This window comes from Eschrichtius robustus, chromosome 11, assembly GCF_028021215.1.
Source record: "Eschrichtius robustus isolate mEscRob2 chromosome 11, mEscRob2.pri, whole genome shotgun sequence".
Classification (NCBI taxonomy): domain Eukaryota; kingdom Metazoa; phylum Chordata; class Mammalia; order Artiodactyla; family Eschrichtiidae; genus Eschrichtius; species Eschrichtius robustus.
This window is the reverse complement of record NC_090834.1, coordinates 71073136-71096570: the sequence shown is the minus strand read 5'-3', so window position 1 is coordinate 71096570 and position 23435 is coordinate 71073136. Positions and strand designations below refer to the sequence as shown.

Below are 23435 nucleotides of genomic sequence, written 5' to 3'. Positions count from 1 at the left end.
TTGAGTAAACTCAGCGTCCTCGAGGTATTCTCTAACTCTGGGCTGGAGACGCTGTCCGCTTTTTTCTAACGGTGACAGGAAACCAAGGAAAAACGTGGGATTCAAAGATTTGGGGGATAAATCTGCTCGCAGCCACTCAGGTGCGAAGCTCGCGTTTGATGCCGAGCTGAAGTCTGTGAGAACCCGCGCCTTAACACTCTGCGGCGCCTGCCCCCAGGCTCAACGCCCACCCCAGACAGCCACTCCCTCAACCGCCCGCACTCTCCGCGCCCCGCCCAACTCCTGCGCGATGAGCCACCATTCTCGCGAGAACTCAGCTACTCTCGCCTTTTCGAACCGCGGGATCTCGCGAGAAGCACCCCAGGAGCCGGCCTGTAACCTGCTGGGGCGGCTCTTATAGCCGCAGCTGCTGCAGCGCTCGTCGTCGCAGACGCCTCCGGAGGGATTCAGCTGGGGGGAAAGCGGAGGTGTCGCTGGCCCCGGCCTGTGCCTGGACACTCAAGGGGGACTACAGGTTCGAGGGTGACTGGACTCAGTTTGGAGAACTCGGTGGGGGCGGCGCTGGAGGCTGGGCTTTGGTGGGGGCGGAGGGCGAGTTTGGGCTTGAGAGCTGGACTGCTCTGGTGGTGGTCTGGACGTCCCGGACCCTGCTAGGGGACCGTGGGTGAGGTTCTGGGCTCTGGCCGCTGGCGCCCAGTTCGGAGAGGTAGGGAAGGGAGTTGGGTTTCGGGGGTGCTGTTTTTGGGTTGAGAGTACTGAGGCCTTTCCCCAGAGATGAAGGCGATACCCTTAACCCTCCTTCCCAGGGCAGAGGAACAGTGTGCGCCGCCCCTTTTCTGTCATCCTGGGTTAACGCCGCGAGGTCCTGAGGAGGGTGCATCACAATAGGGGCTAAGGTGGCCCGAGTCTCGCTTTGGGTGAAGAGGAGTGAGACCCCAATAAGGTGTTGAGTGATTTTATGCTGTAACGGTATCACGTGCGGTAACGCTTTGTTTTCCCCAAACTTGCACAGAAAAGCTGCTTATTTTTTTCTTTTTCAGATTCAAGTCTCCTCACACCCTTTATCCTCGGGAATGGGGTGCAGGGAGGTGAGACATCACTTAGTAATTTGTTAGTGTGGGCGCAATGTGACCATCACTGGGCTTCACAGATTTCCTACTAATCTTTCTCCTCAGTATTTTGAGTTCATGATGAGAAGTCACTAGTCCAGACATGCTAAAGATAGAGAGCATCACTCGCTTGTCGCTTTATGCACTTAGCATATAAAATATACTTAAATGTTTTTTAATCTTTAAGAGTCTTCATGCTTTTTATTTAACAATATCAGAGAAAAATCACAGTATATTGATTTTCTTTGGACAACTGGGTACACCACCCCCCCTACAATTTGATCAAGACTTTAGAGAGGGAGTTACAGATAAATTTTGAATGAAATAGATTGTAGAAATTGGTATAAGAGATATAATAAGGGGTGCAGCTATACCGGCCAAAAAAGTTTGTGTACTGGAGAGCCCGTCCAGGGCTGAAGCCCAAGCCTCGAAAATGAGGACTGTAGTTGTCATTAGAATACAAAGCGGAAAGCAGTAGAAAATACTTGGGAGAGGATTTGATGGTGGATAAAGACTGTTAAAAAAGTGTGTGAGGAGAATTATTTTTGAAGGTGTAAATGTGTTTCTTAAATTTCCTAACACTTCTCAGAGTTTATGACCTAACTGGTATTGTTACACATAAAGACAAAGTGGGAAGGGAGGTTCTGAAGCATGGAGTATGGCAAGGAACCATGAAGTCAGGAAAGCTTTCAGTGTCTTGACAATGTTTTTGAGATTTCACCTTTTTTTTTCTCCCAAAAAAACTTTCAGATGGGCTTTTTACATTCTGTATGTCACCCTTCCACCAGTCTGAATTTTTTTCTTTCTCAACCTTTCTTCTAAGCGTTGTGAAAATTTTTTATTATTAGCCATGAGGTTACAAACCAATATGTCCTGCTTTGTGGCTTTTTACATTAGGTGACTTAGCGAAGTGTTGAAGTGACCTGGAAAATATTATGCACCTTTCAAAGGAATAGGTTATGAATAGCAAACTCACATGCCTTCAGATACTAGGCATATGAAAATAAAAATGAGTGAAATACACTAAAGAGTTTTATGCCTCATCTAAGAGGGTTATCCAGTTCTCACGTTCACCTGATCAGTGCCATAATGAATATGGGCCCAGTCTTCAGCCTTCTCAAGAGAACACAGGAAATCTAAATTTTTGCTTGCAGTTCTCCTGACTTTTAAAAATATTGACAACTACTTGAAACAGTTAAAAATAACTTCATGTGGCCCAAGCAAACCCAAACCTGTCAGTAGTTGTATCCTGCTCTCCAGGTTTGGACCTGTGTTATGAGTAAGAATTAATAAATTTTACAACTGGAAAAAAAAAGAGTTAAAGTAAGTATGCCAATTAGTTTGGAATTTCAAACCTAGGAGTACTTGTGGGAAAATGTCAACTCTAATTGAAAACAGGTGAGTTTAATAGCCTTTAAATATGGTAGGGCAGATTGAACTGATACTTAGTAATATTTTAACTGTGGAAATAACTGAAAAAACCCTCTCAGTATTTATGGTTTAGTAACTGAGGGTTCTGAGCAAAGCAAAGGTATCTTGTAAGGGAATTGATTTATTGAGAAGCCCTTTATTGTATTTGCGATTAATATGTAAAATAAATCTAGGAGACCCTCTACTGACTCATCTATGCTTTTGAATGTTTATTGTTTGCTGTACCATCCCACTTTGTCTTCCCAGTCATTGACTTTTATTGGAAGCAATATTGATTCCTTGGATTTTATTCCGTGGCAGATGGGGTAGGGGGGAGGGGCATCGAGATGGGAAGAAATGGGAAGGGGAAAGTGTGAGGTGAAGCAAGCACTCATGTGCTTCTCTTTTACATTATCCATTACAAGATTGATTTGAGTTAGCTAGTTTTTCTTGTAAGAAGAATAGGTATTTTGATTGATTAAACACAGTGCCTTATACATAGGAGAGCTTAATGATATTTGTGGAATTGAACCCCGTGGATTAAACCACATTTACCCATTAGTGAGAAGTACTTTAATCACATAATCTGATTCATACTTAGTTGGGCTGTGGGGAATGGGAGTTTAGAGGTCAGTCCTAAGAAAGAAGTGAATCTTAGGCTTATAAGAGGGCAAGGTGAAGGTCTTCGATGGGAGTAAGGGTGAGAAAGGAGGCTAGGTGAGGGAGAGAGTTTGAAAAAGGTAGAAATGGTCAAGTACCACTTAGACTACCGTGCAGTTTTACAAAGAGCTCTGCCTTTTACAACTAAATTTATCATAACTTATGCAAAGACTACATAGAATATTGGGTTTTTTTAATAGATCTTTATTGGAGTATAATTGCTTCACAGTACTGTGTTAGCTTCTGTTGTACAACAGAGCGAATCAGCCACATGCATACACATGTCCCCATATCCCCTCCCTCTTGAGCCTTCCTCCCATCCTCCCTTTCCCACCCCTCTAGGTCATGGCAGAGCACCGAGCCGATCTCCCTATGCTATGCTGCTGCTTCCCACCAGCCAAGTGTTTTACATTCGGTAGTGTATACATGTCGTTGCTACTCTCACTTCGCCTCAGCTTCCCCCTCCCACCCCATGTCCTCAAGTACATCCTGTATGATCCTCTATGTCTACCTCTTTATTCCTGCCCTGCAACTAGGTTCATCAGTACCTTTTTTTTTTAGATTCCATATATATGTGTTAGCATACTGTATTTGTTTTTCTCTTTCTGACTTCACTCTGTATGGCAGACTCTGGGTCCATCCACCTCACTACAAATAACTCAATTTCGTTCCTTTTTATGGCTGAGTAATATTCCATTGTATATATGCGCCACATCTTCTTTATCCATTCATCTGTCGATGCACCTCCTAGAGTAACGGAAATAGAATATTGGGTTTTAATCAGGACTACTTTGGGAGTTTGCAGACTTAGTTTTCTTTCTTTTAGCCCAGTCTTCTTGTTTCTCTCTTTTAGCCCTGTCTTCTTAGGGCAAGTTAGTCTAATACCTCTTCATCCAATCCCTGCCTCTCTCTGGTGTGGGAAGTGAAACAGGAGAAGATGTGTATTCTGTGATGTGTTCCTCTTTGAGAGTTTAAAAAACATCCTGAAGAATCTGTTATGTATTTTTGGAGATTGTTTGTTGAAGGAAGAACCATCATTTTCCTCTCCCCATGTTTCTACATGACTTGTAAAGTAAGGAAGTTCTCTTGGAAGTAGCTTTCCCCCTTCTTTCAACTCCTTGGGTGAGATGCCCTCTCAAGGAAGGATTAGGTGAGGACTGGAGAAGGAATTGAGTATGCTTTTGCTCAGTGACTTCTGGTTCTGTTTTTAGAGCTCTCAATTCTTAGGACATAACATTCGCTACTCCCCTGTAGGGTGGATTTATCTGAGCAGGCTGGACCCTATGAGGGAGAAGGAAATGAAAAATAAACAGTTTTAAGTTTAATTTACAATTGAAGTTAATAAGTAGCTTTTTTGGCCACTGATTTCAGCTGTATTTTTATCTTTGTCTGACTCCTTTGTTTGTTTGTTTCTTTGTTGGTTATAAACCCACAGTAAGGGAGAAAGATGCTCATTAATGGAAGAAGAACTATTTTGAAATCTTGTCTCCTCTTGGATAGAATGTTTATTAGGGTTTAAGCTAATGTTGCATTTCCCTACTATGGCTTGCTCTGGTTTACTTTGGCATCTTGAAACTGAGACCTGCCTTGTTAAGCAGGTAGCAATCTAGAGCTCAGAGATGGAAGGTAAGCAATCAGAACTCAAAGAGATGCTCTTTGGGAGAGGATTAAGAGGTTGGTAAAAGTTCGATGTAGGCAATGAGAATACAGTGAGCTAAAATAATTGAAATAGTAGAAACTTGACATTAAAGAGGAAAGATTTTATGTGGAATATGTGACCTTATGTCACAAGATTTCTGAAGATTTGTAAGATGCTAAAAGGTATCTATGCCAATAAAAGCATCTTTTTAAATCCTAATTAATAGTTTAATTATATTTTTCTGTTTAAAAATGTAAGATATCTGATTACATGGTACTTATTTTTATCTTTGTAGTTGAAATGAATGGTCTGTTAGTACTTTTGGTCATGAACTGAAATTAACATTTGTTATTTGGTTGAGGGTGAGAGTCTGTCACAGTGAAGTACTAATTGAAGTACTTGATTAGAAACTATGAATAACACTTTTCTAAGGTCATTTAACATTGTAATCATACTTTTCTACTTGGAATACCTTATTTGGGATCACTTAGATCTGTGTTTAAAGCCGACTGTTAGCTCTATGACATAAGTTACTTAACTACTCTGAGCTGTTGTTGGCTCACATGAAAAATGGAGATAGAACACAATTGTCAGGAGTTTAAGAATGAAATGAAATAAAATATACACAAGTGCTATGTAAATAGTAAAGTGAATATAACTTGTCAGCCCTTTGTACTGTGTTTATGCTCAGAAAATAGCATACTGTCTGGTGATCTTAAGACACATCAGGGGAATTTACATTTACATCTAGCTGTCTCATTTATAGGGAACAAATTCAAATGGCTATTTACAGCCTTGACAATATGACTCTTCCACTGGAAATTACAGAAGTTTTTTTCTTTTTCTTTATTCTAGTCCACAATGAACAGTAGGAATCTCTTTCTTGCTTTTCATGTTGGCATTGACTATCCATTGACTGATATCTGGTATTCTAAGTAATCTTTTAAAAATTGAAATATAGTTGATGTACAATATTATGTTAATTTCAGGTGTACTACATAGTGATTTGACATTTGCATACATTGTGAAATGACAGTGATAAGTCCATTAACTATCTGTCCCAATAAAACTTACTGTATAATAGTACTGACCATATCCTTATGCTGTATATTACGTCCCTGTGGCTTGTTTCATAACTGGAGGATTGTACCTCTTAATCCCCTTCACATATTTCAACCCCCCACCTGTCTCCCCTCTGGATACCACCTGTTTGTTCTCTGTATCTGTGAGTCTGTTTTCATTTTGTTTTGTTTTCTTTGTTTTTTAGATTCCACATGTAAGTGAGATCATATGGTATTTGTCTTTGACATTTCATTTAGTATAATACCCTCTAGATCCATCCATGTTGTTGCAAATGGCGAGGTTTCTTTTTTTTTTTTTTTAATGGCTGAAAAATATTCCGCTGTATTTATATACCACATCTTCTTTATCCATTCGTCTATTCATGGGCACTTAGGTTGCTTCCATACCTTGGCTATTGTAAATAATGCTTCAGTGAACATAGGGTGCACATATTTTTTCAAATTGGTGTTTTTGTCTTTTTCAGGTAAATACCCAGAAGTTAAATTGCTGGATCATATGGCAGTTCTATTTTTAATTTTTTGAGAAACCTCTATACTGTTTTCCCTTGTGGCTGTACCAGTTTACATTTCCACCAACAATGCATGAGGGTTCCCTTTTCTCCATCCTTGCCAATACTTGTTATTTATTGTTTTGTTGATGATAGCCATTCTGACAAGTGTGAGGTGGTATCTCATTGTGGTTTTAATATGATTTGAACTTTTCATGTGTCTGTTGGCCAGCTGTATGTCTTCTTTGGGAAGATGTCTAGGTCCTCTGCCTGTTTTTTTTTTTTTTCTTCCCTCTGCCTGTTTTTTAATTGGGTGGTTTGTTTTTTTGATGTTGAGTTGTATGAATTCTTTGTATATTTTGAATATTAACCCATTGTTGGATATGTTGTTTGCAAATATCTTCTCCCATTCAGTAGGCAGCCTTTTCAGTTTGTTGATAGTTTCCTTTGCTGTACAAAAACTTTTTAGTTTGATGTAGTCGTATTTGTTTATTTTTCTTTAGTTTCTCTTGCCTGAGGAGACAGATCCAAGAAAATATTGCTAAGACTTATGTCAGAGAGCTTACTGCCTATGTTTTCTTCTAGGAGTTTTATAGTTTCAGGTCTTACATTTAAGTCTTTATTCCATTTTGAGTTTGTTTTTGTATATGCTATGAGAAATTAGTACACTTTGATTGTCTGTATGTAGCTGTCCAGTTCTCCCAACACCATTTATTGAAGAGGCTGTCTTTTACTCATTGTATATTCCTGTCTCCTTTGTTGTAGATTAATTGACCATATAAGTGTGAGTCCATTTCTGGGTTCTGTATTCTGTTTATTGATCTGTGTGTCTGTTTTGATTTGTAGTGTAGTTTGAAATCAGGGTGCATGATATTCCAGCTTTGTTCTTCTTTCTCAAGATTGTTGGCTATGTGGGATCTTTTGTTTCCATGCAAATTTTAGAATTATTAGTTGTAGTTCTGTGAAAAATGCCTTTGGTATTTTGATTTAGACTGCCTTGGGTAATATGGTCATTTTAACAATATTAATTCTTCTATGAGCATGGTAAATCTTTCCGTTTGTTTGCGTTGTCTTCAGTTTTCTTCATCGATGTCTTATAGTTTTCTGGGTCCAGGTCTCTTACCTCCTTAGATGTATTCTTAGTTATTTTATTCTGTTTGATGCAGTTGTTAATGAGATTGTTTTCTTAATATCTTTTTCTGATAGTTTATTGTTAGTGTATAGAAATGCACCAGATTTCTGTATACTGATTTTGTATCTTGCAGCTTTACTGTATTTATTAGTTTAGTGGTTTTTAGTAGTGTATTTAGGATTTTCTATACTTAGTAACATGTCACCTGTAAACTGGGACAGTTTTATTTCTTCCTTTCTAATTTGGATTCCTTTTAATTCTTTTTCTTGTCTGGTTGCTATGGCTAGGATTGCCAACACTATGTTGAATAAAAGTGCGAGAGTGGGCATCCTTGTCTTGTTCCTGATTTTAGACGAAGTGCTTTCAGCTTTTCACTGTTGAATATGGTGTTGGCTGTGGTTTTGTAATATATGGCCTTTAATATGTTGCAGTATGTTCCCTCTATACCCACTTTGTTGAGAGTTGTTATCATAAATGGATTTGAAATTTGTCACAGGCTTTTTCTGCATCTATTGAGATGATAATATGATTTTTATTCTTCAGCTTGTTAATGTGGTGTATCACTTTGATTTGCGTTTATTGAAAAATCCTTGCATTCCTGGGATAAATCCCACTTGATCATGGTATATGATCCCTTTTATGTATTGTTGAATTCAGTTTGCTCATGTTTTGTTGAGGATTTTTACATCTGTGTTCATCAGAGATACTGGCATGTAATTTACTTTCTTTGTGGTATCTTTGCATGGTTGTGGTATCAGGGTGATACTGGCCTTGTACAATGAGCTAAGAAGCATTCCTCCCTTTTCAATCTTTTGTAATAGTTTAGGAAGAATGAGTGTTAACTCTTCTTTAAATGTTTTGTAGAATCCACCTGTAAAGCTGTCTGGTCCTGGACTTTTGTTTGTTGGGAGTTTTTTTTAATTGATTCAATTTCATTACTGGTAATTGGTCTGTTCATATTTTTTTATTTCTTCCTGATTCATTTTTGGGAGATTTTTATGTTTCTAGGAATTTATCCATTTCTTCTAGATTGTCCATTTTATTGGCATATATTTGTTCTTAGTAATCTCTTATGATCCTTTGTGTTTCTGTGGTGTCGTTTCTGATTTTATTTCTTTCATTTCTGATTTTATTTATTTGGGCCCTCTCTTTCTTGATGAGTCTGGTTAAAAGTTTATCAGTTTTGTTTATATTTTCAAAGAACTCATAATTTCATTGGTGTTTACTTTTTTAAAATTTTTAATTTTTTAGTCTCTATTTCATTTACTTCTGCTCTGATATTTATGATTTCTTTCCTTCTACTAATTTCGGGTTTGTTTGTTCTGCTTTTTCTAGTTCCTTTAGGTGTAAGGTTAGGTTGTTTATTTGAGAGTTTTCTTGTTTCCCGAGGTAGGCTTGTATCACTACAAGCTTCTTTCGTAGAACTACTTTCGATGTGTCCCAGAGATGTGGATTGTTGTATTTACATTTTCATTTGTTTCCAGGTATTTTTTGATTTCCTCTCTGATTTCCTCAGTAAACCATTGGTTGTTTAGTAGCATGTTTTTTTAGCCTCCACATGTTCGTGTCTTTTGTAGTCTTTTTCTTGTAGTTTGTTTCTAGTCTCATACTGTTTCCAGAAAAGATACTTAATATAATTTCAGTATTCTTAAATTTATTGAGGCTTGTTCTGTGGCCTAGCTTCTGATCTGTCCATTTGCACTAAAAAGAATGTGTATTCTGCTGGTTTTGGATGAAATGTTCTATACATATCTATTAAATCCATCTGGTCTAATGTGTTATTTAAGGCCACTGTTTCCTTATTGATTTTCTGTCTGGATGATCTGTCCATTGATGTAAGTGAGGTGTTAAAGTTTGCTACTGTTATTGTATTAGTGTCAGTTTCTCTGTTTATGTTTGTTAATATTTCTTTTATGTATTTAGGTGCTCCTATGTTGGGTGCATATATATTTACAATTGTTATATCCTCTTGTTGGCTTGATCTCTTTATCATTACATAATGTCCTTCTTTTACTCTTGTTACAGTCTTTGTTTTAAAGTCTATTTTGTCTGATATAAGTATTGATGCTCCAGCTTTCTTTTCTTGCCACTTGCATGGAATACCTTTTTCCATCCCCTCAATATCAGTCTGTATATAACTTTAAATCTGAAGTGAGTCTCTTGTAGGAAGCATATATATGGTTTTTTCTTTATTGAATCTGTTCAGCCACTGTCTTTTGTTTGGAGCATTTAGTCCATTTATGTTAATTACTGATAGGTATATACTTTTTCCATTTTAATTCTTTACTGGTTGCTTTTGTAGTCCTTTGTAGTTCTTCTCTTCTTTTGCTTTCTTCCCTTGTGATTTGATGACTGTCTTTAGTGTTACGTTTGAATTTTATTCTCTTTTTTGTGTATATATCTATTATAGGTGTTTGGTTTGTGGTTACCATGAGGTTAACAAATAGCCATATGCACTTGCGCGCGCGCACACACACACACACACACACATGTGATTGTTTTAAGTTGATAGATCTCTTAATTTTGAACAGATTCTAAACACCCTAAATTTTTACCCCCTGCACATTTAATATTTTTCGCATCATATTTCAAATCTTTTTGTTACTGTGTCTTATTATGGATATATATTATTACTTTTGTCTTTAGCCTTCCTACTAGCTTTATAATGGTTGATCTCTTACCTTTACTGTATGTTTGCCTCTACAAGTGATACTTTTCCTCTCATAATTTTCATATTTCTAGTGATGGCCTTTTCTGTTTAGAGAAGTTCTTTCAACATTTCTTGTAAAGCTGGTTTAGTGATGCTGACCTCATTTAGGTTTTGCTGGTCTGTAAAAGTCTGTTTCTGCTTCAAATCTGAATGATAACCTTGCTGGATAGAGTATTCTTGGTTCTAGGTTTTTTTCTTTCATCACTTTGAATATATCAGGCCACTCCCTTCTGGCCTGCAGCTTCTTCTGTAAAGCTGATAGTCTTTTGGGAGTTCCTTGTATGTAACTAGTTGGCTTTTCTTGCACTGCTTTTAAGATTCTCTATCTTTAACTTTTGCCATTTTAATTATAATTTGTTTTGGTGTGGACATCTTTGGGTTCATCTTGTTTGGGACTTTCTGTGCTTCCTGAACCTGAATGTCTTTTCCTTTCCTCGGTTAGGGAAATTTTCAGCTATTATGTCTTCAAGTAAGTTCTCTGGCCCCTTTCTCTCCCTCTTCTCCTTCTGGGACCCCTATAATGTTAGTACGCTGTATGTCGTCCCAGAGGTCTCTTAAACTATCCTTATTTTTAAAAATTCTCTTTTGTTTTTTTTCTCTTCAGCATGGGTGATTTCCAGTACTCTGTCTTCCAGATTGCTGATCTGTTCTGCTGTATGATCTAATGTACTGTTGATTTCTTGTAGTGTATTTTTTATTTCACTTTATTGTATCTGTTTGGTTCTTCTTTGTATTTTCTAGCTATTTGTGAAACTTCTCACCATGTTCATTCATTCTTCTCCTGAGTTTGTTGAGTATCTTTATGATCACTACCTACCTTGAACTCTTTATCAGGTAGATTGTTTATCTTCACTTCATTTAGTTCTTTTTCTGAGGCTACGTCTTGTTCATTCATTTGGAATATATTCCTCTATCTCCTCATTTGGCCAAATCTCTGTATTTCTTTCAATGTATTAGGTAGGTTGCTTATGTTTCCTGATCTTGAAGTGGCCTCATGTAGGAGATGTCCTATGGGGCCCAGCAGCACACTCCACTCTGGTCACCAGAGCTGTATGCTCTAGAGGTGCCTCTTATGTAGGCTGCATGAACCTTTATGTTGTGCTGGGGCTGAGTACTGTGAGTGTGCTGGTAGTCAGGGCTGTCCCCTGTCCAGTTAGCTGTGCCTTATGTGGTGGCTGCAAGCCTTCTGGAGGGCAGGGTAGGCTTCTTGTGTGGCTCTCTACAGGGCCTGGTGGGCGCAGGGCTGGTGCTGGCTCACTGGAGGGTTGTGTTGGGTCCCTGGCACTAATCGGCTAGAGGGAGGATTCCAAAATGGAGCTTGTCTGTACTGGTGTTATCATGGTAGAACAAGCTCCCCAAAATGGCTGTTGCCATCATTTCCTCCCCCAAGGGGTGTCCCATTGGCCTCCTGCCTCTCAGGGAGGCTCTCCAAGATCAGCAAGTGGGTCTCGCCCAAGCTCCTTTCAAACTGTTGCCTCTGGTCTGGGACTTGGAGCATGTTGAGATTATGTGTGCTCCCTTTAAGAGCAGAGTCTCAGTTTCCTAACACCCCTTCCCCACCTCCCACGCTCCCAAACATAAGCTCTCCTGTTTTCAAAGCTAGACGTTCTGGGGGCTTGTTTCCTGGTGCACAACCCCTTGGACTGGGGAACCTGCTGTGGGGCTTGGACCCGTTGCTCCTTGGGGAGGACCAGTTGTGATATTCCTCCCATTTGTGGGTTGACTGAGTGATGTGGGTCCTGACAATATCGTGTCTCCACCCCTCTTACCTCTCTCATGTGGTTGCTTTATGTCTTTAGTTTTGGAAAATCTTTTCTGCTAATCTTCAGGTTGTTCTTATAGATAGTTGCTCTGTAAGTAGTTGTAATTTTGGTGTGTCCTTGGATGGAGATGAGTTCAGGGTCTTCCTACTATACCATCTTGGCCATCTCCTCTCTTCTCTGTAATTTGAATGCCAGGTGGGACAGCAGAGAAAAGCGAAAGGAGAATATATTGTAGAGAGAAATGGCATGACATTTTAAAAATCATCTATTGGGATACTGTTATCATCTCTAAAAAAATTTTTATTTTTATTAATTTGGATTATTTTTCTTTAAGATCTTTGACTATCATTGCTGGTAGCAGATGAATAGAAAATTATCTTGAGTTTTCTGTTTGTGGACTACGTTAAAAGTAAATTTAAAAGCTCAGATACCTGAGGAAGTATCTCAGGGGCATAATTGTGCAACAAAATGTTTTTATACTTTTCTCATTCTTACGTGGTCATGCAAATAGTGCTGAATTATTTTAAAGGTAATTATTTCATTCAGGGCAGTTTGCTTTATACAATGCAGGATTGAATCTTACTTTTCTCACATCTTGAGAGCAAGCGATGCAGTCTGCTCTGTCCTTTTGGCTCCTAATTTGTTAATTTAGAATTTTCCTAGAGAAGTTCCTGTAAGATGGGTAACTGTGGGGCACTATTATTTTCTTCTTGTTGAATATTCCAAATTGCCTGAGTTTCTCTTTTCAAAGAGAGAATATTTAGTTATTAGAGACTAGTGAAGTTATAAAACTGTAATACTGAAAGTATTTTAAAATCATTAATACTCTAGTGTTTGGAAGAGATAACTAAACGGCAGACTAGGCCTTATTACCTGAGTTTGATAAAACTTATTTATTGTACCATATGAAGAAAACAGCAGAACTTCCATTTATACTTAATTTTTTTCACTCAATCTCTTTTTCATTTTTTGTGTATATGTAATATATACATAGTACTATATATTTATATACATGTACGTGCATTGTTTATATATATGTATGTGCAGCTACTCAAGTTAGTTGAAAACATTAAGAAAGGGAAAAGGTGTCATATTTTAGAATAAAAGTGGTATGACATCTTTGATCATCTTTGCTTCCCTAGTGAATGATACTTTTTAACAGTAACCTTGAATACTTGTTGGCTTTGAAATTGTTTTATGAGTACTTTGAAAAATTACTTATAAAAGTAGATTATTTTGAGTAGTTTCTTTCTGAATATGAACATGCAATGCATTGCATACAATTTGGGACAGTCACCAAAAAGCAAAGAAGAAAATGGCATCTTAATCCCATGACCCAATGATAATTGCTTCCAATCATAAACACATGTATACACATACACGTGCATACACACACACAATTGGGATCATTCTGTATGTAATGACTTAAATTTTTTATTTTGAGAAATTAAAATAGTATAACAAATACATAACTAGATTTAAAAGTGAACATTCCCTTCCTCCTCCCCTTCCCCCTTTCCCTCTCCTTCCCCTTCCACTATAAATTCTTTGATAAACATATTTCTCAGGATAAAAATTTAAAACTGGGATTCTTGTGTTAAAATGTGTGACACCCTCCAGGTTTTACAGTTTATATTCCCACAAGCCTGAGTAGCCTTTTCCCCTGTTCTTTAGCCATCACTGGTTATCATGAAAACAAACCAAGAAATCTTTGACAATTTGATCAGTTAAACATCTCAGATTTAACTTGGGTTTCTTATATTACTAGTGAGGTTGAGTATTTCCTCTTTACCTCTTTTTGGCAGCTAGTATTCTTTTTGTAAATTGCTAACTTAATGAACTCTGCATGTTTTTCCATCATAGTGTTCGATTATTTTAATATGATTTATAAATATTCCTTATATTTAAGATTAAAATCTTATCTGTTATATACATTTTTATAGCTTTTCATTTATCTTTTATAGTTTGAATTTTTATGTAGTCTAACCTAATGCTTTTTGCAAGTGGTCTGCAGTCCCAATTCTGATCCCTGATGAAGTTTTCACTAGTCTTTGTTGCAGATGTGAGCATAAAGTGTCTGACTGCACGTTCCTGTTTCTCATATTTTTTTTCCTCTGATTTGAGGCTTAGAAATTCCTTCTTTATTCTGAGAGTCAGATAAATGTTCACTTATATATTTTTCTTAATTCTTTATGGTTTTGTGTTCTACTTTGATTTTTTTTAATAATGTGGAATTTGGGAGAGATAGTATGTGAGGAAGGAAAGGATTTTCTGCTGAAATAGTTGACCAGTTTTTTAGAACCTCTCTATCTAACCTTGAATCTGTCATCTAGCTATCTGTCTCTTAGTGATTTGAAATGTGACCACTAGCACTTTTTATTTTCTGGGCATAGCGTTTTGATGGGTTGTGTATTAAACTTGAGAGACAGTATAGTATGGTGGAAGAAGCACTGAATTTGTACAGATGTGTATTTGAGTCCTAGTTTATTTATTAGCTATGTGACATTAGGCAAATAACATAATCCCTTTAAGCCAGTTTCTCAGTTTTTAAAAAGAGATCACTTTTATATAATAGATGATACCTCTTGTGTCTTGTAGGCTTGATATATGGATTAGCATAGAAAATGTATATGAAAATCCACCTTATTATCCAAGGCTTCCTGAATTAGATACTAGCATCTAGCTCCTGTACCTCTATCCTGCTTGAAAAATCTCACTGCATATTTTGGTGTAGTTCATTTAGTGCTGAGGCATATCTCATACCTACCACCAGTCTGGTAACCTTTCCAAAGGAGGATGGCTTGACCTTATTGTTCAGGAACCCATTCTGATATGTATTGGTCATTGCTTATTATTCTATCATATATGGTAGTAACAGCCACATATGGCTATTCAAATTACGAGTTAAAATGGAAAATTGAAAATTCATTTCATCAGTTGTACATTTCAAGTGTTTTATAGCTGCATGTAGCTAGTGGCTACTTTTTGGACAGTGCAGACGTAGAACATTTCCATTATCAGACAAAGTTCTGTTGGGCAATACTGCAGTCTAGAACTTGAATCATACTTAGGGCCTTTTCTAGCCTGTTGAATTGAGGGCAGGTAAACGAGCAAAAATCTGAAAGGAATGGAAGGTAATGGGATAATGAATGGGTCAAAATGCAACAGCATAGTAAAAGTTATATGAAAAATATAATATAACTTATTAAAAAAGCCTCTCAGAGGGAAAAAGAAAACATTGTTTAAAAGTCTGACTTTATTTAAAGGGTCATGGAGGAAAAAATAAAACATTGTTTGAGTCTGACTTTGTTTAAAGGGTGCTGGTTCTTAGGAGTTGAATGTAATCTCCTTTGATTTAGGCACTTCATCAGCTTACTGGAGATTTGCCTATATTAAATTTTATGTCAAGGTGATTTGCTTCAACTAAGATGTTTCCGGTTTTGAAGGCAATACTAGTTAGTCATAGAAGAAAAGGAAAAATAGGGACATACGCATAGAAAATAAAACATTAAGTTTTTTTTAGGAATAAAAATCATATATGCCTTTTAGTGAGTTTTAAGAATTTAGCACTATAAACAGCATCTAGTCCATTATAATGCTAATTATGTAATGTAGGTATTTAGAAAATGCCTAAGATAGGGAAAGATTTTCAAACATTGAGCTGTTTAAGGTGGGGGGGGGGAATAAATGAAATGGTTCTTGAAGTGTTAATGTCTTAAACAAGAAATCAGCAGAATTTCAGTTTTTATTACTGAATATTATTATTTTATTATTTATTTACAGAATTTATAGAAATTCTATAAAAGTAATAAAATCAATGAACTCAGATTTTATCTCCAGGTCCCCTCTGGAAGATCAAGGGCTGAATATGAGCTGACTTTGGAAGTCTTACATTTTGGTGGATTTGATAAGGAATTCCTTTAAATAGACAAAGTACCCTACTTTTAATGTAAAATTCATGCAGTTTTATTAAATCTGTTTGTTAGTGTATCCCTAGCAGTTAGCAAAATGCCTGAAAAGGTACTAAATACTCAATGAATAGCTTTTGAATGAAAGCATAAGTCAATTGAATTTGATATCCTGGAACTAGTTACATAAAATTTAGTCAGATATAATCTAACTGTTATAATCAGGATATAAAAATATCCTGAATAAAGTTCTCAGCTTTATTTACTTGCCTTATTTTAACTGCAGCAAATAAGAAAAATATAAGTCTTGACATTTGAAAGTGCTTCTGTGAGATTTAGGCAGCTTTGAGGAATCTTTTGGGGAGTATTAGGAGTCATTTGATAATATCTTTAAAAATGTTTCCAGGGATATTTGTTATGTTCCCTCTTTTAACACCATTTTCTTAGTGTATAGTTCCTAAGAGCAAGTATTAGCATTAGATACTTTTTGGTCATTTGAGGATGAGATTCACATGATAGGTGGGTATGATTATACAATATTATTCTTTTTAAAGACAAGCAACTAAGTTAAAGACTCCCTATAAATCTTCATAATTTGTATTTCCTCTTCTCTGGTGGATTCTGTTAAATGAAATGCCCTTTGGTTTCTTTCATCTTAATTTTATTAATTAAAACATTTTGTAAAAGTTTACATGTAGTGTGTATACTGAGGTATGGGAACACACATATGAGTTACCCTTTGTTCTTGCCCTCAAGGAGTCTTCTACAGTTTAAGGGAAGACTTGTGGCAGAAACATATTCTACCAATGCATAATGATGGAGTTCAGAACATGCTACCCCAAAGTATGGCACCTTCACGTATTGAATATTTTAAGCAGAAGGAATTAGAGCAACAGCATGTGCTGGAGGAACTTTCTGACCTGCCTCTAAAGCAGGTCATAAAACCCTCATGAGAGGTGTCCCTATACCTAGAGGAAAGGAGCATCTTAGCGCCGAAGGTGAAGGAACATAGAAATCTGAACAAGAGATAATGCTAGTAAGTTTTTGTCAATTTACTATACTCTTTCCACGATATTCCACTCTTCATCAGACTTGGCATAAGAACACTCAGGTTTGTTTTTTCGGGCCTTCATTTGCTTATGAAGGCTCCAGTGTTGAATAAAATTTACATTAAATAAACTTGTATGCTTTTCTCTTGTTAATATGTCTTGTTACAGGGGTCCCAGTTGAAAATTTAGAAGGGTAAGGGAAAAAGATATTTTTCCTCCCCTACAATATGTATTGACCATATTTAAGCAATCAGAAACAAAACCAAAACTATAGGTAAGCAGTAAAATTAAACAAGGAAGAAAATTTCCATAACAAAGCCATTTCCAAATACTTAACTGTAGCCCCCCTCCCAATTATGAAAACAATGTATAGTATATTCAAATAGTATAAGAGATACAATGAAAAGTAAGTCTTTCTTTCTCTCATTTCAGCCTTTCCTCAGAGGCAACTAGTTAGAAGTTTTATGTGTTATTTCTAGACATTTTAAAAAACATATAAAAACATGGATGAGTGTTTGCATACATATTTTTTAAATACATTGGAGTACATAATACATATCTGTACCATGCTTTTTAGCATAACATTATATCTTGGAATATTTTTCTTATCAGTATGTATCTTATTTTTACTGGTTGTATGATACTGTGCAGATTTTTAACCAATTCATTTCTGACGAACATTTAGATTGGTTCTAGGTTTTTGCTGTGACAAATGGTGCTGTGAAGTCAAGGAGATAAAAGAGATGTATGTGTTTTGTGTGTGTGTGTTAGTATAGTGGTATGTATAATTAGAACAAGGGCTGAGCAGAATCTTAAACTTTCAGTGTCATACCTAGGCAGAATGTGTTGGACAATAAGATAGACAGACCCTAAAGTAGTTCCCATGATCCCTGCCTCCTGGTGTTTGTGCCTTTGTATAATTGCCTCGCCTTGAGTGTGAGCAGAATTTGTGACTTCCTAGCCAAAAGAATATGCTAAAGGTAATGGAATGTTACTTTCCTAGTTATGTTACGTAAGACTCCATTTTGCTCGCAGACTTACTATCTACATCATTGGCTTTGAATCCTACTGCTATAAGGAAATGAATTGTTACAATCTCAGTAACCTTGGAAGTGGATCCTTCCCCAGTTGAGCCTCCAAATGAGGATCTAATTATGGTTGACACCTTGATTGTAGCCTTGTAGAGGACCCAGCTAAACTATGCCGGATTCCTAACCCACAGAAACTAAAATAGTATATGGTATTGTAAGCCACTGGGTTTGTGGTAATTTGTTATGTAGCAAGGAGGTTGTTATGTCCAAATGAGAGAAAGAATTGAAAAATTTTAAGCTTCTCGGGTACAGCAAGAATATTCTGATAAAAATAACTGAAGGAGTTTTCACAGAGGTTAGAAACTAGGATGATTTGTCTGTTCTTCCAGAGATTTAAATTTACTTTTAAGCTGAGTGAAATATTTGTTTTACATCATAGTTACTATAGGAATGACGTAAGGTTTTTTTTTTTAATTAATTAATTTATGTATGTATGTATGAACGTATGGCTGCGTTGGGTCCTCGCCACTGCGCGTGGACCCTCTCTAGTTGCAGCGAGCGGGGGCTACTCTTTGTTGTGGTGCGTGGGCTTCTCATTGTGGTGGCTTCTCTTTGTTGCGGAGCACGGGCTCTAGGCGTGCGGGCTCAGTAGTTGTGGCTCCGTGGGCTTAGTTGCTCCGCGGCATGTGGGATCTTCCCAGACTAGGGCTCGAACATGTGTCCCCTGCATCAGCAGGTGGATGCTTAACCACTGTGCCACCAGGGAAGTCCGATGACTTAAGGTTTTGATTTAGCTCCTAAAACTGTTACCAGCTATTGTGTCCAAAGTACATGGCTCTTTGATGAAATTTTGATGTTTAGTAGAACAGGGGAGGGTCAGGTGTACCTTGGAGAAATTGGGAAAACTCAAAATGAGTAGAAATCGTATCCCTAATCATTCTTCCCCTGTTCCCTGTGTTGTGATTATTTTATAATTATTATTTAAACCAGGACATGGATGATATCATATTCACCTTTTTATTCCAGCCATCTAGCACATTATAGATGCTCAATAAATGTTGAGCGACTCTCTAGGAATTCTCGTCGTCTCTGGTGATCTCAAAAGGCAAATAGAAAGTTATGAATGAATTAATGAAGTATTATGCAAAATTTGTATTTGGTAGTCTACTAGAGAAAGTCAGCAATGTGCCCAGCACTGTGTTATTATATAAGGTGTCCTGTCTTATTTATTCTTTATAATAATTTGATTGGCAGTTGTATTAGTAATAGATAAAATAATGGTAATGAGAATTGTATTATTTTCTTCATTTCACATTTAAAGAAATTGAGGTCTTAGAGGTTAAGAAGCTTGTACAAAGTCATACAACTTAGTTTTATCTGATTCCGAAACCTTTTCTCTAAGTCACTTACTATTGTGGCAGAAGTAGAAAAAGTCTCACCAGTTTGCATGATCAAAAATTTATGTGTGTCATTTATGGCAGTGGGAGGGTGGCTGTTGATTAAGTATGCTTGGGATGGTACGGGGGGTAGTGTGATGTGGGGGTTTTGATCCAAAAGTGGTTTAATTATGTCATGCTAATATGTTTGACATTTGTAAATATTTATTAAACATCTCTGCTGCTGTTTTTTTCTTTTTAAATTTCAGTGCAATAAAATTCTCTTTCTGGTGTACCGTTCTTAGGAGTTTGGACAGAGGCATACAATTGTGTAACTACCACCACCACCACAATCCAGATACAGAATAGTTCTGTCACCCCCAAAATTACCTTGTGCTATTACCCCAGCTCTAACCTCTTGCTGCTCTATGTGTAATCCCTACAGTTTTGTCTTTCTGACAGTGTTATATAAATGAAATCATATGGTATGGAAGCTTTAAGTCTTGCTTCTTTCACTTATCATAATGCTTTTGAGATTCCATTTTGTTGAGTGTATTAGTAGTGACTCCAGTTACTTACATGTTGTATCATTAGATGCTGTCCCATCTGTGTCTGCAGAGCTGTTGTTTTTCTTTAATCTTTCTCTTTATTCTATGGGTTGGGTAATTTCTCATGCTCTATTTTCAAGTTCCTTGATTTTTTTTTTTTTTTTTTTTTTTTTGGTCATTCCATCTGCTATTGTGCCCATCTAATGGATTTTTCATTTTAGTTCTTTTCAGCTAGAGCTGAGTTTTCATTTTTTTATTTTCACTTCTCTATTGAGATTCCCTTTCTGCCACTCATTAAGACCATTTTCTTGTTTTATGCTTTTAATATACTTTCCTTTAATTGTTTAAGTATATTTATAATATGTGCTTTGAAGTCCTTATTTGCTAAATCCTATATCTGGACCTACTTGGAGTCAGTTTCCATTGACTGCCTTTTTACTGTCTTGTTTCTTTGGATCTCATAATTTTTGGTTGAAATTTTTGGTGTTCTTGTGAGGATTATCAGGATTTTTTTTTTAATGTATATTTTAAAAATTTATTTATTGTATTTATTTATTTTTGGCTACATTGGGTCTTCTTGCTGCGCATGGGCTTTCCGTACTTGCAGCGAGCGGGGGTTACTCTTCTTTGCGGTACGCGGGCTTCTCATTGCAGTGGCTTCTCTTGTTGCGGAGCACAGGCTCTAGGTGCGCGGGCTTCAGTAGTTGTGGCACGTGGGCTCAGTAGTTGTGGCTTGCGGGCTCTAGAGCACAGGCTCAGTAGTTGTGGTGCATGGGCTTAGTTGCTCTGCGGCATGTGGGATCTTCCCGGACCAGGGCTTGAACCTGTGTCCCTGCATTGGCAGGAGGATTCTTAACCACTGCACCACCAGGGAAGCCCAGGGGGTTTTTGTTCTAGTGGACCATTAACTTGCCTGGACTCAATCTGCAAACTTTGTTTCCTACATACACAGTATGAGACAGCTGATATCTGCTCAGTTCTTTTCTTTCAACTACTTGTTTTTTTAGCTTGGTCTCCTGGGGAGTGGGGTAAGGGTTAGGGTTCTCCTACAACCTGTGTAATTTGGTGGTCAGCCAAAAATTTGGGCAGAGATTATACTCAGATTTTGGAGCTCATCTGCCTTGTGGTTCCTCTACTTCTGGGGATTCCCTCATAGTATCTATTTTGTCTGCCAGTAGTGGTCTCTGTTCTCTGACATCCCAAGCCAGTAAGGGCTTCAGCTTTCTGCTGCTTGGGCTGTATGGTTGGGGAATACATTCAGTTTAAAAAGCATCAAACTCATAGATCTTACGCCATGTAGCTTTCAATTCTTCTATAATCTACTGTAGGGGCTACCTGGGGTCTCCCCCCCATGCGTGTGTAATTTAACTGAGCAGAGTTTATGCTCAGATTTTTATGCATCTGTGGTTCTTTCATTCCCAGTATGTCTGCCTTAAATTTCCAGCTGCACTTCCAGCCCTGAATTATTTTCTCTACCACTTTGAGCTGTGTGGCTGCCTTCACCATATTTGTAGGGGGTGGGGAGGGCTCTCAGCATAAAAACTTCAAGCTGATCTCATGGTTCTGTTCTCTTCCAGTTGGAGTTTTTCAAGAGTAAGGTCTTTTTTTACTACTGTATGCTTTGGGACACTTTCCAAAAAATGCTGTAAAACAAAAAGTTTTTTAATCCAAATTTAAATAATTGTTACCTGCACAAGGCTCACATGATCAGTTCTCTCGGCTGCATTTGCACGAGGTTCGTTTTCATCCCTCTGGTTCCTTTTCTTTTAAAAGCTGCTTCCTCTTGTTCTTTTTCTTTCACAGTTATATCTATATCATGTATTTTGTGCCTTCAAGGTGGTACAGTCTCTCTTTTATGCCTATAAGGAGAGAAGCTCATCAAATGATCTCTCAAGTTTCTGGCCCTTCAGAAATTCTTCCTACATCTAGACCCCCAGCATTCAGGTGTTTGCTCTTTTAGTCTGCCAGTCTCAAGTGACTCATTTGCCCTGTGGGGCTATCACTCCTTTTGGTCTTTTCCATATAGGAAAGGTTACTTTAGGACATTTTGCTAACTCAGGTGCCTTCTTGACTACCTCTTGGTCAGTCTTTCCCACTCTCACCTCTGGGTATTTGGCTTTCTATGCAGCTGAAGGCAGTCCTTGGTGTCTGGCCCTGGTATCACTGTGTGATTCTGTTCTCTTCACTGTTTTCCCTCTCTATCAGGTCTTTCTCTCCAGTAACCACCACACACTTTGTTTGCCAAGTTTGAGAGAGAAAAATAATTTCACTTAACAGAAAAGCTCTTGTGTAATGACACTATTTAGAGTGAGATCTCAGTAGTTTGCACAAAGCCACAAGATGGCTGTGGTTTAAAAGTGACATCTGTTGGCAATAAGGAGCAAATATATGAATTTCTATGTACTTTACTTGCTACATTGGAAAGAACATGGGCTTTCAGTTAGACTGGGATTCTCATCTTAGCCCTAAGATTTCCTCATCTATGAAACAGGATAGTAATATTGGGTTGTTTTGAGCTTTAAATAGAAAGTATGTAATCTTCCTAGCACATTGATAACGGCATAAATTGTCTCTGGATACTGTCCTTTTTTTTTTGTTTTTTTAAGCTCTTCTGTGGGTCATTGCCATTAATTAATAGTGCCTGGAATATAGTGTCCCCGGGAGTACTTACTTATGATACTGTAGTCTTAAAGATTCTGTCTCTTCCTACCCCCACCCCCCCCACACCCCCGCTCCTTTTTTAAAGGTAGTAATATCCAAGAGAAGGAGAAGCAATCGACTCACTCTTTCCCAATTGACTTTTGGCAGTTTCCTGAATATATGTCTCTAGCCAATAGGCCCAGTTGTTCCAGCCTCTGTACGGATTATTTCTAGATTATTTAGAATTTACATTACTTCTGTCATGCCTAAAAATATTAGTAATGAATTGTTACATATTGTCTAAGAACTTTGTTTCCAGTAATACAGAAATTATTTTTCGATGATTACAAGATCCAAACCAGATCTTTAATTGGCCTAATATAAAGTAGACATTGGGGATCCAAGTGTCAGATTTTGAAGAACTTTTTATGGTAAGGAGTTTAGATCAGGAAATGAAGAGCCATTAAAAGTTTTGAGAAAGATAATTCTGATTATAGCAGAGCTAATATGGAATCGAATGGGGGTAAAGAGGTCAAGTAAGAGGCTTATTCTTAGCTATTAAGGGTTTAAATGAAGACAACAGCCTTATGATTGATAAGGGAGAGGAGGAGTCAAAAGAAAAATCTGAAGTTAGACTTGATGTTGGGAAAGGAGAGGTCAAGGATGACTTCAAGATTTTTGATTCATTGTATGTTATGTGTAAAACCTGGTGTTCTCAAGGGTTTGATCCTATTTCTTTGCTGTCTCCTTGGACCCAGCAGATGAAGATGGAATCCCAAAGAACACCCAAGATATGGGGTTGGAGGGTGGGGTAACAATGCAAGACTACCCAGGTAGGAGAGATACACGAGTAAGTGGTATAGAGCTGTTAGTGGAGTCTTTTCTCCCCA

At 37.4% G+C, this 23435-nt stretch overlaps 1 protein-coding gene across 4 annotated transcripts in view; it reads left to right on the top strand.

Moving 5' to 3' along the window:
* Positions 1 to 349: 349 nt before the first annotated feature.
* BTBD10 (BTB domain containing 10) overlaps positions 350 to 23435 on the top strand; it is a 78161-nt gene continuing 55075 nt past the window's right edge. The window contains exons 1-2 of one of the 4 annotated variants that reach the window (XM_068556407.1): positions 350 to 514; positions 1041 to 1088. The gene's annotated coding sequence lies outside the window, so the exon portion shown is untranslated. The remainder of the gene's footprint in view (positions 515 to 1040; positions 1089 to 23435) is intronic. The other 3 variants (XM_068556404.1, XM_068556405.1, XM_068556406.1) reach the window with 3 other exon arrangements.